Genomic DNA, 14,306 nt, shown 5'->3' on the forward strand with positions numbered 1-14,306 from the left:
CATCTCCGCTGCCGTGTAGGGCTCCGCTAACGCGCCGTGGCCGAGCTCCCGTCCCCGCCTCCTCCTCCGCGCGCCCTCGTCCGGCCGCCGGAGCCACCCGCGCCTCGCCTCGCGTCCCTCGTCGCCGGCGCCGCCCTCCTCGCCGGAGTTCGCGGAAGCTCGCCGGAGCTCCACTCCGGCCGGATCTACCCCGGGTGTATGAGATCCACCGGGAGATGAACCAAACGCCTCCGTTCGTCCGGATTTTTTTTGCATAATCATACCATGTTCATCACATCATAACTTGCTACATACTGCTCCGTTTCGTGCGTGTAATATGTCAAATTGTTCGTCTCGACGAGTACATCATTGCATTACATTGCATCATGTTCATTTGAGCTCATCTTGATGCCCGAAATGCTGTTGGAAGTGTGCATGTTGATGTTAATCTGCTGGAACTGCTATAACATGCTCATTTGTCATTTTTGCCATGTTTGATGTGTGCATCCTATGAGCTTGATGTCTACATATGTTTTGATCTATGCCATGCCATCTTTCCAGTGGTGCCATCCTTGTATTTTTGTGAGTTGTGTGCTGAGTGCATCGAGCTTGTTAAGTAGGGTACTTGCTGTTGCTGTTTTCCTGACTGATTCTGTTATTTTGTGATGCCATGTAAACCTACTTCTACAAGTCATTTCGTGCATAATCTGGAGATGTTTATTAAATATGTTTTGTTATACATGTCATTCTCTATCCATTCTTGCCCCTAGTTGCATTTATAGCCTGCTGTAGCTTGTTGTACTCTTGCTCCAAACTTGCTAAATAATGTTGCTGTCAGCCTGTTAACATTAAGTTCAGTTTTGGCCATGTGTTTTGCTAGTGATCCCTGCTCCCTATGAACTTGATCTTGCCATGCTTAGCTTCACAAACATGTCTTCTTACTGTTGGTTGCCTTGCCATGCCATGTGTTGCTCTGTGTGAGTGGTTCAAGCTCACCAAGCCTACTTATTGTTGTTCCTGCCATGTATGAATCTGTCATATAACTTGCCATGTTTACATGGGTGCCATCATATTTTCTGTGCCCTTTTGGCTCATGGCCAGTAAGGGAATTTTGTTCTATGCAATTAGTAGGTTCATGTCATGCTTTTGTTTGCCATGATATATTCCTGTAACATGTTGTTTGCTTGCTCTAAACATTGCAGCCTGATGTTATTTCCTGATAAGTCTAAAACTGTTAATATTTGCAATCTTCCCATGTCCTTTTGAGCATGTTCTAGTGATTTCTGGAGATAGCTCAGTGTTCATGTTTTGTTATGCTTTACCTGTACTTCATGCCCAGGACTTTTGTTATTACGTTGGGATGCTGTAGCCTACTGTTTTGATACTTGCTAGATGCCTAGTTGCTGTTTTGGAGAGCTTGTCCTTTAAACTTGTATAGTGTGCATGTGTTGAACCGTTGCTCCGTTTTGAGTGTGCTCTATATGAAACTTGCTTGATTTTTCATGTAGTTTCATATTATCATGTTGCATCCTTGTTTTGAGGTGTTTTCTTGATGTGTGTATGCATTTTGCATCAATGCCATGCTTAACTTGTTTTGCTCATATCTTCTAGGCCGTAGCTCCGAACTAAATGAACTTTATATGTAACTTGACTAGAATTTCGTGTTGTTCATCGTGGTGCATCTTAACTTGCTGTTTAACAACTTGAACATAAGGTTTATTCAGATCTGGACCAATTTCGAAATTTGCATATGAGGACTTACCGGAATTGTTATATGTTGTTCCCGGCCTCATTTAAACTTACCTTGATGTGCTGTTCTTGTTTGCATCATATCTTGCTATGAGTAGCTTCATGTAGCTTTGTCATGCATCATGCTTGTTGTGCATCATGCCTTGTCATGTGTGGTTTGTTTACTATGTTGTGTGCTTCTTCTCGATAGTTCCCGTTTCGTTGCGATCGTGAGGATGCGTTCGTCTACGCTTGGTTCGTCTTCATGGCTTCATCTTCTTCATGGACTCGTTCTTCTTCCTTGTGGGATTTCAGGGAAGATGACTGCTACCCTGGATCTCACTACTATCATTGCTATGCTAGTTGCTTCGTTCTATCGCTATGCTGCATTACCTATCTTTTGCTCTTCAAGCCTCCCCAAATTGCCATGAACCTCTAACCTTTGACACCCTTCCTAGCAAACCGTTGTTTGGCTATGTTACCGCATTGCTCAGCCCCTCTTATAGCGTTGTTAGTTGCAGGTGAAGTTGAAGATTGCTCCATGGTGGACAAGATTTTGTTGGGATATCACAATATCTCTTATTTAATTAATGCATCTATATATTTGGTAAAGGGTGGAAGGCTCGGCCTTATGCCTGGTGTTTTGTTCCACTCTTGCCGCCCTAGTTTCCGTCATACCGGTGTTATGTTCCCGGATTTTGCGTTCCTTACGCAGTCGGGTGATTTATGGGACCCCCTTGACAGTTCGCTTTGAATAAAACTCCTCCAGCAAGGCCCAACCTTGGTTTTACCATTTGCCTCACCACCACCTACCTTTCCCTTGGGAGTAATTAACCCAAGGGTCATCTTTATTTTAGCCCCCCCCGGGCCAGTGCTTGTCTAAGTGTTGGTCTGAACCGGGCAGACTGCGGGGCCACCTCAGGGCAACTCAAGGTCTGGTTTTACTCGTAGGCTGACCTATCCGGTGTTGCCCTGAGAACGAGATATATGCAGCTCCTATCGGGATTGTCGGCGCATCGTGCGGCTTTGCTGGTCTTATTTTACCATTGCCGAAATGTCTTGTAAACCGGGATTCCGAGACTGATCGGGTCTTCCTGGGAGAAGGAATATCCTTCATTGATCACGAGAGCTTATCATGGGCTAAGTTGGGACACCCCTGCAGTGTATAAACTTTCGAGAGCCGTGCCCGCGGTTATGTGGCAGATGGGAATTTGTTAATGTCCAGTTGTAGATAACTTGACACCAGATCCGAATTAAAATGCATCAACCGCGTGTGTAGCCATGATGGTCTCTTCTCGGCGGAGTCCGGGAAGTGAACACGGTCTTTGGGTTATGTTTGACGTAAGTAGGAGTTCAGGATCACTTCTTGATCATTGCTAGTTGACGACCGTTCCTTTGCTTCTCTTCTCGCTCTTATTTGCGTATGTTAGCCACCATACTTGCTTAGCCGCTGCTGCAACCTCACCACTTTACCCCTTCCTTTCCCATTAAGCTTTGCTAGTCTTGATACCCATGGTAATGGGATTGCTGAGTCCTCGTGGCTCACAGATTACTACAACAACAGTTGCAGGTACAGGATTATGCGATGATCTTGACGCGAGAGCGATGTTTGCTTGTTTTGGAGTTCTTCTTCTGCTTCTTCTTCGATCAGGGGATAGGTTCCAGGTCGGCAGCCTGGGCTAGCAGGGTGGATGTCGTTTGAGTTCCTGTTTGTGTTTCATCCGTAGTCGGATGGTGCTCTGATGTATTGTGATGTTGTATTCGTGTGGCATTGTATACCTCTTGTATGTATCCCTATCTATTATGTAATGTTGATGTAATGATATCCACCTTGCAAAAGCGTTTCAATATGTGGGTCTATCCTTGGTGGGACCTTCGAGTTCCTTTTGGATAGGGTCACATATTGGGCGTGATAGTGTGGACTTGGGCGCTGGAGCTCGAGTGCGCGGAGATGGATAAGCAAAGGAGGAAGAAGGCGTAGGTAAAAAAGGTGGATCCTTATCCCCTTATATATGGGCGGACGAAGACTATGCGTCCCCACCGGCCTGGTAAAACTCGCTTATCTCCCAAGCGCCGCAATCAATGGCGCGGTTGGGTTACCCACGTCCGTATTGATGGGAATCCCGGAATAAGGGGAACATGATCTCTTCTTCGACAAGACGTGCCAAGGAAACCGCTTCGCTAAACGCGCTGAGGTGGTATAATAAAAACGATTCAAGTAAAGGCTTGGTAGTGGTGTGACGTCACGCCACAAAATACGTCAGCCGATTGAACTTGTGTACATATTATTCTCTCTACGATGGTATGTGGAATTTATTTTACAGAGCCAGACACTATCCGGGTGTTCACAATCTTCTATGAATTATTCGGAGGAGGAACCCGCCTTGCAATGCCGAAGACAATATGCGTGCCGGACTCGTCATCATTGAAGCCTGGTTCAGGGGCTACTGAGGGAGTCCTGGACCAGGGGGTGTCCGGATAGCCGAACTATCATCATCGGCTGGACTCCAAGACTATGAAGATACAAGATTGAAGACTTCGTCCCGTGTCCGGATGGGACTTTCCTTGGCGTGGAAGGCAAGCTTGGCAATACGGATATGTAGATCTCCTACCATTGTAACCGACTTTGTGTAACCCTAGCCCTCTCCGATGTCTATATAAACCGGAGGGTTTTAGTCCGTAGGACGAACAACCATTACAACAATCATACCATAGGCTAGCTTCTAGGGTTTAGCCTCCTTGATCTCGTGGTAGATCCACTCTTGTACTACCCATATCATCAATATCAATCAAGCAGGAGTAGGGTTTTACCTCCATAGAGAGGGACCGAACCTGGGTAAAAACATCGTGTCCCTTGTCTCCTGTTACCATCCGCCTAGACTCACAGTTCGGGACCCCCTACCCGAGATCCGCCGGTTTTGACACCAACAATGGGCTTCCTCAAAATTCCCTAGGTCTTCGTGAGCAAGCGAGTTGGATGCACACCCACTTAGTTTCTTTTGTTGAGCTTTCATATATTTATAGCTCTAGTGCATCCGTTGCATGGCAATCCCTACTCACTCACATTGATATCTATTGGTGGGCATCTCCATAGCCCGTTGATACGCCTAGTTGATGTGAGACTATCTTCTCCCTCTTTTTGTCCTCACAACCACCACCTTATACCACCATAGTGCTATGTCCATGGCTTGCGCTCATGTATTGCATAAGAGTTGAAAAAAAGTTGAAGAGCGTTAAAAAGTATGAAACAATTACTCGGCTCGTCATCGGGGTTGTGCATGATGGGAGTATTTTGTGTAATGAAAATGAAGCATGGCCTAACTATATGATTTTGTAGGGATAAGCTTTCTTTGGCTATGCTATTTTGATAGGACATGATTATTTGTTAGTATGCTTTGAAGCATTATTATTTTTATGTTTTATAAGCTTTTATCTTGAATCATTTGGATCTGAACATTCATGCCACAATAAAGAAAATTACATTGAGAATTATTCTAGGTAGCATTCCACATCAAAAATTCTGTTTTTATCATTTACATACTCGAGGACGAGCAGGAATTAAGCTTGGGGATGCTTGATACGTCTTCAACGTATCTATTATTTTTGATTGTTCCATGCTATTAAATTACCCTTTTGGATGTTTATGGGCTTTATTTTCCACATTTATATCATTTTTGGGACTAACCTACTAACCGGAGGCCCAGCCCGTATTGCTGTTTTTTTTGCCTATTTCAGTATTTCGAAGAAAAGGAATATCAAATGGAGTCCAAACGGAATGAAACCTTCGGAAGCGTGATTTTTGGAACGAACGTGATCCATAGGACTTGGAGTGCAAGTCAAGAAGCAGCCGGGGCGGCCACGAGACAGGAGGGCGCGCACGCCCCCTCTGGGCGCGCCCCCGATCTCGTGGGCCCCTCGGGCGGCCACCGACGTACTTCCTCCTATATATACCTATGTACCCTGAAAACACCCAGGGAGCCAACGAAACACAATTTCCACCACCGTAACCTTCTGTATCCGCGAGATCCCATCTTGGTGCCTTCGCCGGTGCTCCGCCGGAGGGGGAATTGACCATGGAGGGCTTCTACATCAACACCATAGCCCCTCCGATGAGTTGTGAGTAGTTTACCACAGACCTTCGGGTCCATAGTTATTAGCTAGATGGCTTCTTCTTTCTTTTTGGATCTCACTACAATGTTCTCCCCCTCTCTTGTGGAGATCTATTTGATGTAAACTCTTTTTGCGGTGTGTTTGTCGAGATCCGATGAATTGTGGTTTTATGATCAAGTTTATCTATGAGAAATACTTGAATCTCCTCTGAATTCTTTTATGTATGATTGAGTTATCTTTGCAAGTCCCTTCAAATTATCAGTTTGGTTTGGCCTACTAGATTGATCTTTCTTGCCATGGGAGAAGTGCTTAGCTTTGGGTTCAATCTTGCGGTGTCCTTTCCTAGTGACAGTAGGGGCAGCAAGGCACGTATTGTATTGTTGCCATCGAGGATAAATAGATGGGGTTTATATCATATTGCTTGAGTTTATCCCTCTACATCATGTCATCTTTCTTAAGGCGTTACTCTGTTCTTATGAAATTAATACTCTAGATGCAGGCAGGAGTCGGTCGATGTGTGGAGTAATAGTAGTAGATGCAGGCAGGAGTCGGTCTACCTGTTGCGGATGTGATGCCTATATACATGATCATGCCTAGATAATCTCATAATTATTCGCTTTTCTATCAATTGCTCGGTAGTAATTTGTTCACCCACCGTAATACTTATGCTATCTTGAGAGAAGCCTCTAGTGAAACCTATGGCCCCAGGGTGTATCCTTTATCATATAAGCTTTCAATCTACTTTTATTTGCATCTTTACTTTTTGCATCTATATTATAAAATACCAAAAATATATTTAGCTTATCATACTATCTCTATCAGATCTCACTTTCGCAAGTGGCCGTGAAGGGATTGACAACCCCTTTATTGTGTTGGTTGCGAGTTCTTTGTTTGTTTGTGTAGGTGCGTGGGACTTTTGAGGAGCCTCCTACTAGATTGATACCTTGGTTCTCAAAAACTGAGGGAAATACTTACGCTACTATTGCTGCATCACCCTTTCCTCTTCAAGGAAAACCAACGCAAGCTCAAGACGTAGCAGGGGTGGGCTATTTATAGCCACTGGGCAACCCGGCCTGATTTGTCCGAAATGACCCTGGGTCACTAAGGAACTGACACGTGTCTGAACGGTCAGATTTCAAACACACATGGCAGGTTGACTTGGGCTACAAGTAAAGCTGACTCATCCGACTCTGGATAAGATTTGCTCTCATTGTCTTCGCTCGAAGACATAGGATTTGGTTGAGCATCACTTCAGTTATTCTGACTTTTTTCACTTGGACCCCACCTAACAGTGCGGTGGTTCCTATGACTCAACAAAGAAGAAAAGGAAACAACAAAACAACTAAGTCTTCGCGCTCCATAGTCTTCACTCAATGTCTTCTCATGTCATAGTCTTCAACGTGAATAGCTTCACAGACCACCATTGTCTTCAATGTCTTCACACATTTTGAGGGGTCATCTCCGGTAGATAAAGTGAATGAATGAGGGACTATTACATGTGTTATCCTGCAATTCTCAGAAACACATTAGTCCCGCAACCAGGTTTGTCGTCGATACTCCAAAACCAACTAGGGGTGGCACTAGGTTTGTCGTTGGAATGCAAATGCACATGGCAGGTTGTACTTGTGGAGATCCTCTTCACCATATGAAGACAATACATCATGCATGAACAGATGTACAGGAATAATGACATGCATAATGGAAAGTGGACGTCTGCGGAATGACTTCATGCGGGATTTATCATCGCACATGCGGAATTTATCATCGCATCATAGAATAGCAGAAAAATTAGCAGACGGCCATCAAGTTCAAGTGTTACAACTCAAAGAACCAAATGTATCAAAAGCGAGAGTTGTAAACACCAGGTAAAAGTATAGCAACCACCCATATGGACCCGCTTGAAGACTATCAACATATGCTTCTCCCCCTTTTGTCAGTAAGGACCAAAGGTTTGAAGACATAGTCTCTACTCGTTCCCATGAGGAGTAGGTGAAGAAACAGGGTCATTGTCGAGGTTTGGTGGTGCAGACAAACTTGGTGCAGTGTCGATACGCGTCGAAGTTGGAGGTGGTGAAGTAGCATCATCGGCGTCATCAAGGACTCTGGCATTAACAGTTGCTGCGGAGGAGGAGTACTCTGAATCTTCAAGTGACGGGGTTCAACGCAAGATAGCATTTCGGGGAGGAGTGGTGTCGAACTTGAATCTTTCTGTGAAGCCATCGTCTTGAAGATCAGCTTCAACACTGAGCAAAGTCAAACTCTTCCAGGACCTCCGACAGGTTTCATGAGTGACAAAGGCATTCTTGGTGGCAAGGTTGCGAATGTGATTGACATCCACCAAGAGGCTTTGCATTTGACGCTTGAGCCAGTAGTGATGCTTGTTGTGTTTCTGATGCAAGGCCACGAGAAGCTCTCGGTCATTGAGCACACGAGATCGCTTCCGAGGCCTTGGAGCAATAGTGCTTTCTGTGGCTTTAGTACGTGCACGGTGAGTATTGTCGGCCAGCGGATAAACATGAGAAGCAGCCTGAACACCTTCAATATGCTGAGAGAAACTTTGACAATCTGCATTGTGAAGATAAATTGCTTCCTTGGTAGGCTCTGGGTAGATGGCTTCGATGGACATATCAACCTCTGGCAGAAATATGAGATGGTTGCGTGTAGAGGGCTGATAGTCAACAACAGAGTGAAGCTTGACCAGTCACATAATCCATGGAGCATAGAATTTCAGACCAAATATGTCTGAGCCAGATGCAGAAAATTGGCGAATGAAGAAATCCTGAGCATTGAAGCTGATGCCATTGAAAATATAGAAGACCAATGTCTTCATTGCGCCTTCTAGCTTTGCTGAGGAAGAATGCCCTTTGATGGGCCACAGAGTTCGCCTGATGATGTGATAGATGGTGCGGAGCAGATACTCTAGGTCTTCAACAAAGAATTCTTTGGGATACTCAGCATCCTGTGGTAGAGGCTTCATCATACTAAGCATTTGGCTCATATTGGGCTCTGGCTTCTGAAAGATGGTTTCCTATGCATTGCGGTGAAGCTGACAACTAGGTTCATAGAGTTCACCTGGAGTGGACAGGCCAGTAACCTCAATTAGGTCAAGAGCTTTGGCTTCATGATGGACATTGCATGTCATCCACTCAAGGACCCATGTCTTCGGATCCCTTTTGTAGCCGCGAATGTGGAGACTGGCATAGAATTGCAGCAGAAGCTCTTCATTCAAATTCTCCTTGTCTATAACAAACTGTAGAAGGCCTGCATCTCGGAAATAGTCATGGTTTTCTTCTAAGCAGGGCAGGCCAGCAATGGCTTCGGAATCCAGACGCATATGAGGAAATATGTGCCCTTGATTGTATAGAACACAAGAGTAATAGCTGCGCTGGTGATAACTCCAGAACCGATCAGAGGATATTCTTGGCTTGGAATATGGGTTCTTGGCTTTATCGAAGAAGGTGTTGTGTGCAATGAAGCCATTGACATTGAACGATCCTGGTGCAGATGCAGTACCTGGATACCGTGGCAGCCTCGGCTTTGGCTTCTGAACCTGAGGCCTGTGCTCCACATGATAATCAAATTGTGGTCCGGGAGCAGGCGGAGGAACCAGAATTGGCCATCTGACAGTGACAAGATTGCCTTGGTAAAATGCTTGCTCAATAGTATGTGGCCTTGGTGGCGGAACAGGAGCAGTGGCATTAGCAAGGGCGTCAAGCTGCACATTTGGTGCAGGTGCATCATTGGCTTCATGCACAGTGTTCATTGCAGGCGCCACATTATCTTCAGCCATGACTACGTCATTGGCTTCAGTAGTGTTGTTGGTGGCCGCCTCAGGATTTTCAACCTCCACTTGAGTAGCTGGAGGGTCGGGCACAGACACATTCTCCTCGAGAACAACTCCTTGGTAGGTAGGGGGAGTAGCAACACGCTCTTCTTCTTGTCTTTCATCGGCTGATGCAGCCGGATTGTCTTCAGCAACATTGGCTTCGGATGTGGGAACCGTCACAGAGGGATTTTCTTTAGGGAACACTTGACGTGCCACTGAGATGGATTGGTTTGAAGCTTCTTTTGTGATGGTTGTCATCGAGACTGATGGCTTCAGGCCTTTGCGAAGCCGTTTGAACATGGGCGACGCTTTTGGTGATGGTGTAGTCTCCATGAAATTGCTGTCATTCACCATTGGGCTGGTGACTTGCGTTGGTGGAGGACGGGGTGTACTTGGTGAGTCTTGACTTGGGGTTGGTGGTTGGGGGCGATCAGCCCATGAGGCATCCTGGGAGATTGGCATCAAAGGACGACCAATACTGATGAGCTCGCTGTTCGTGAGAATAGGCGATGATACCATTGGGTGTTCAATATGAGGAAGGACTTCATCATCTACTACATTGTCTTGGGGAACAATTTCTTCAGCCGTGATGGGGTTAACGGCTGGAACTTCTTCAGCTTCAGGAGCCTCTGCGGAAGCAGGCTCATGAACTATCAACTGACGCTCTTTATTTTCAAATGCAGGACAAGCAAAAGCAATGGGCTCGACAACAAGGGGCTCTTTGGGAGCAGCCCGATCTCTCTTCTTGGTCTTTCTCTTCTTGGTGGGTGGTGCATCATCAGTGGTGTTCTTGAGTTTGCGCTTTCTGGCTTCGGCTTTAGCTGCCTTGGTTTTCTTCTGTTCTGAAGCCACTGTGGGGACCTTAGGCTTCGATCCTGTCATGCTGGCAGGGAAGACAATGTGAGGTTCTTCCTGCCTTGGTGCTTCAGTTGGGGCCATAGTAGGCTTCTTCTTCTTGGCAGTCAGCTTAGGGTCGATGCCAGGACGCCCAAGTGCCTTGCGCTTCTCAGCTATATTGTGAGCTTGGACACACTTGGCAGCTAGGTTCTTCGGGCGCTCTCTTGAACCTTTGGCTTCTTCGCGCTTCTTGCGTAAAGCCTCCTTGAGGTCATGCAACATCACCTTGAAGTTTTGGACATCAGCCACACTGAGCTTGGCCACATGCTTCTTGAACTACTCTTTCTCATAATCAATCTTGTTCTTCAATTCAACAATCCGCTGAGCCAGAGCCAGCTCAGGAGCAATGGCACCTTGGAAAGAGACGCTGATGCCAATCGGGAGCTAAAGATCATCAAAGCTGAGATTCGGGTTGTCAAACCACTCATCAATGAAGTTGTCCAGAATGTTCACATCGAAGAGGGGCAGATCATTGAAGATCTCCGCCTCTTGCTTGCTCTTAATCAGCTACTCAAGAGCATCATCACCGCACTCATCGTCTATTGACAGATCAATGGCTTCAGTCTCGTTCCTCAGAACGGCAGCATGTGTCAGGGCTCGACCAGAACTTTGAACATTTCTCTTCTGAGTCTTCTCTTTCTTCTTGGAGATGTGAGAGAGATCTTCAGAAGTGTTACTTGGAGCAGGAGGGGCAGTTGCCAATGGCTTCACTCGTGAAGCTTTTGGTGCAGCAGTCGGTTTTGAAGCCTTAGCTTTCTTTTGCTTGTACGGCTTAGGAGGAGGAGCTGGTGCATCATCAGTGTCAGCATCATCACTAGAATGATCCACATTCGCTCCTTGGACGACAATGTGAGTGATGAGGTCGGCGAGGTTGTAGAAGGGGCCAATCCTGTTTTCATTGGCTTCACGGGTGCCATCTTCCGGAGGAGCAGATGGACCTGGGTTGAAGTCAAGTCCGAATGCCTTCTTGTTCTTCGCAGCAGAGTCTTTTGCAAACTGCAAGTTGCGCTTGAACAGATTGTCTTCACGGCACCATAGCAGAGAAGAAGGGTCAGCGTTCTCTGGCTATGGTCCGCGAACCATGCACGGATAGAAGCCTTGCTCAATAGCGTCAGTCTTGGACCGAGGAGGAAGAATTTTATATAGTATATCTCCCTACGGTCGCTTGATGGAATTCTACTCGGCATATTCTTTAGTGAAAAATCTGTACTTGAACCATATCTCAGCCCAATATCTTCGAATCCATTGGATTCGATTCTTGCGCTCACCATAAGTCTCCTCTGGGTCTGTCTTGTACAGTTCGTGCAAATCTGGTGGCAAATCCTTGGAAGTATTCCCACGGTGCTGTCGGCCACCCTTCCTTGCTGACTTCTCAGTAGCCATGAAGCTTAACCTGAAATGCTTCAGTACTTGCAAAGGCTTCTGACGGCTGGTCAGACAAGAACTGGCTTCAGGAGAATTTACGTGACTCTGTAAGAATTCTGCAAATGAATGCAGACTATGAGAACCAAGGGATTCTCCCACAGACATGTACCAATGACAGCATTAGAGGTGCAAGGGAAGGGGAAGAGGTCATATGCATTCTCAGAAGATTTTGAAGATAAATCAGTTTGAAGACATTGACCTCATAACACGAAGACATTCACTTATTTGGTGAGAGTTGGTTCCAGATTTGTACAAATCCAAGAATAAGTACAAGTGAGGAATCTAACTTGTAGAGAAGCATAAGTGAACAGACTAGGCATAGTATGAGATGCAGAAAGAGATGGATTCAACTTTCGAGATCTAGAAACCACTTTTGGTAAAGAATGATGAATCTATCAGATCGAAAAGATGGTAAAAAGTGAGTTTTAATTACCACACGACGAACTGCTAGACGGAGAGAAGGTGGAGGCCGAGCAGTTCAATCTTCCGTGCCCTAACTTGGCGACGGAAGACACCTACGGCGGCGGCGGAGAAGACAAGGTCCACGGCCGGCGTGAGGACGGCGTCGGAGAAGTCGCGACAACTAAGCGCTTCGTCGCTAGCGTCGTCGAGAGCTAGCGGTGGTGCTAGGGTTTGCGAGAGGTGGCGAGGTGGAAGAAGAATTTTTGACCGAGATGTGATGGGTATTTATAAGGAAAGAGACGACACAGCGCAATTATGCAAGTGCCCCTAGCGGTTCACATCTGAAGGGCACGTGGCAAGCATGCAACACCTTGGAAGTTGTTCCATGCTCCCATGCATGCCTGGATTGTCGGGGTGGTCGTTCTGAATTCTCCGGCTTTTAGGCAATAAGGATATAACATTAAAAACAGATATAAATGATTGTCAGATTGACTTCAGCTGACAAGGTCTCAATGAAGAGAATTGACAGTTTTCAATAGAATGCATATGATTTGGACAGATAGAGTTGAGGTAGAAGCATAGATAGGTTAGGGCCCGATCACATTCACTTAGTTCAAAAGATTCAGCACAAAGTCATAGCTATAAGTGAATGCTGTAGAGGACAAAACACAAATATGTATATAATTAGTATAATGCCAAATCAACCAGATGAAGATAAACTTGAATATAAGACAGGGATGAAGATAAATCAAATATGAAGACTTTGCAAATATAACGCCTGGGGAAACACTTCAAACAAGAGTTTGGTGGTGGCGTTACCCACCGTATAGGAAGTATTAGACCCAGACACGACGCACAATTATCATGACGCTCCAAAGTCAAATTCCGCATTAATGTATTCACACTTAGAGTGTATGTCTTCATTAATTGAATATATACATTACTTCGTGTGTTGCACATCTAAGTCATCAAAATGCATAAGTGTTAGGATGTGTGCCTAATAACAGGACATTTGAGGATTCCAAGATATTTAGCTCACACCGCAACTTGCAAAACCTTTTATCATCCAAGGGCTTTGTGAAGATATCAGCCAATTGCTCTCCAGTCTTAAAGTGAATAATATCAATATCTTCCTTCATAACATGATCTCTGAGAAAGTGATGACGAATTTCAATGTGCTTTGTCTTCGAGTGCTGAACTGGGTTGTTGGCAATCTTGATGGCACTCTCATTGTCGCAGTAGAGTGGCACATTCTTCAAGTGGATACCATAGTCCTTGAGAGTTTGCTTCATCCAGAGAAGCTAAGCACAACAAGATCCAGCAGCAATGTATTCGGATTCAGCAGTGGAGAGAGATACACGGTTCTGCTTCTTTGAAGACCAACAGACAAGAGATCATCCTAGAAAGTGACATGTGCCTGATGTGGACTTGCGATCAACCTTGTCACCGGCATCATCAACATCTGAGAATCCAACTAGATCAAACTCTGAGCCCTTTGGATACCATAATCCTAGTGTTGGGGTGTAAGCCAAATATCGAAGAATTCACTTCACAGCTAAGTGATGCGATTCCTTTGGTGTCGCTTGGAATCGAGCACACATGCAAACACTAAGCATTATATCTGGCCTAGATGCACATAAATAAAGCAAAGAACCAATCATGCAGCAGTATACCTTTTAATCGAACTCTTTACCATTGGCGTCGGGACCCAGATGACTTTTGATTGGCATTGGCGTCATATATCCTTTGTAGTCTTGCATTCCAAACTTCTTCAGGCAATCTTTGAGGTATTTTTCTTTAGATATGAAGATGTTGTTGCGTTGCTGAGGGATTTGGAGACCCAGAAAGAACTTCAGCTCGCCCATCATGGACATCTGATACTGCTCTTGCATCATGTGACCAAACTCATCACTGTATTTCTTGTTAGTGCAGCTGAAGA

This window comes from Triticum dicoccoides, chromosome 2B (genome assembly GCF_002162155.2).
Source record: "Triticum dicoccoides isolate Atlit2015 ecotype Zavitan chromosome 2B, WEW_v2.0, whole genome shotgun sequence".
Taxonomy (NCBI): Eukaryota; Viridiplantae; Streptophyta; class Magnoliopsida; order Poales; family Poaceae; genus Triticum; species Triticum dicoccoides.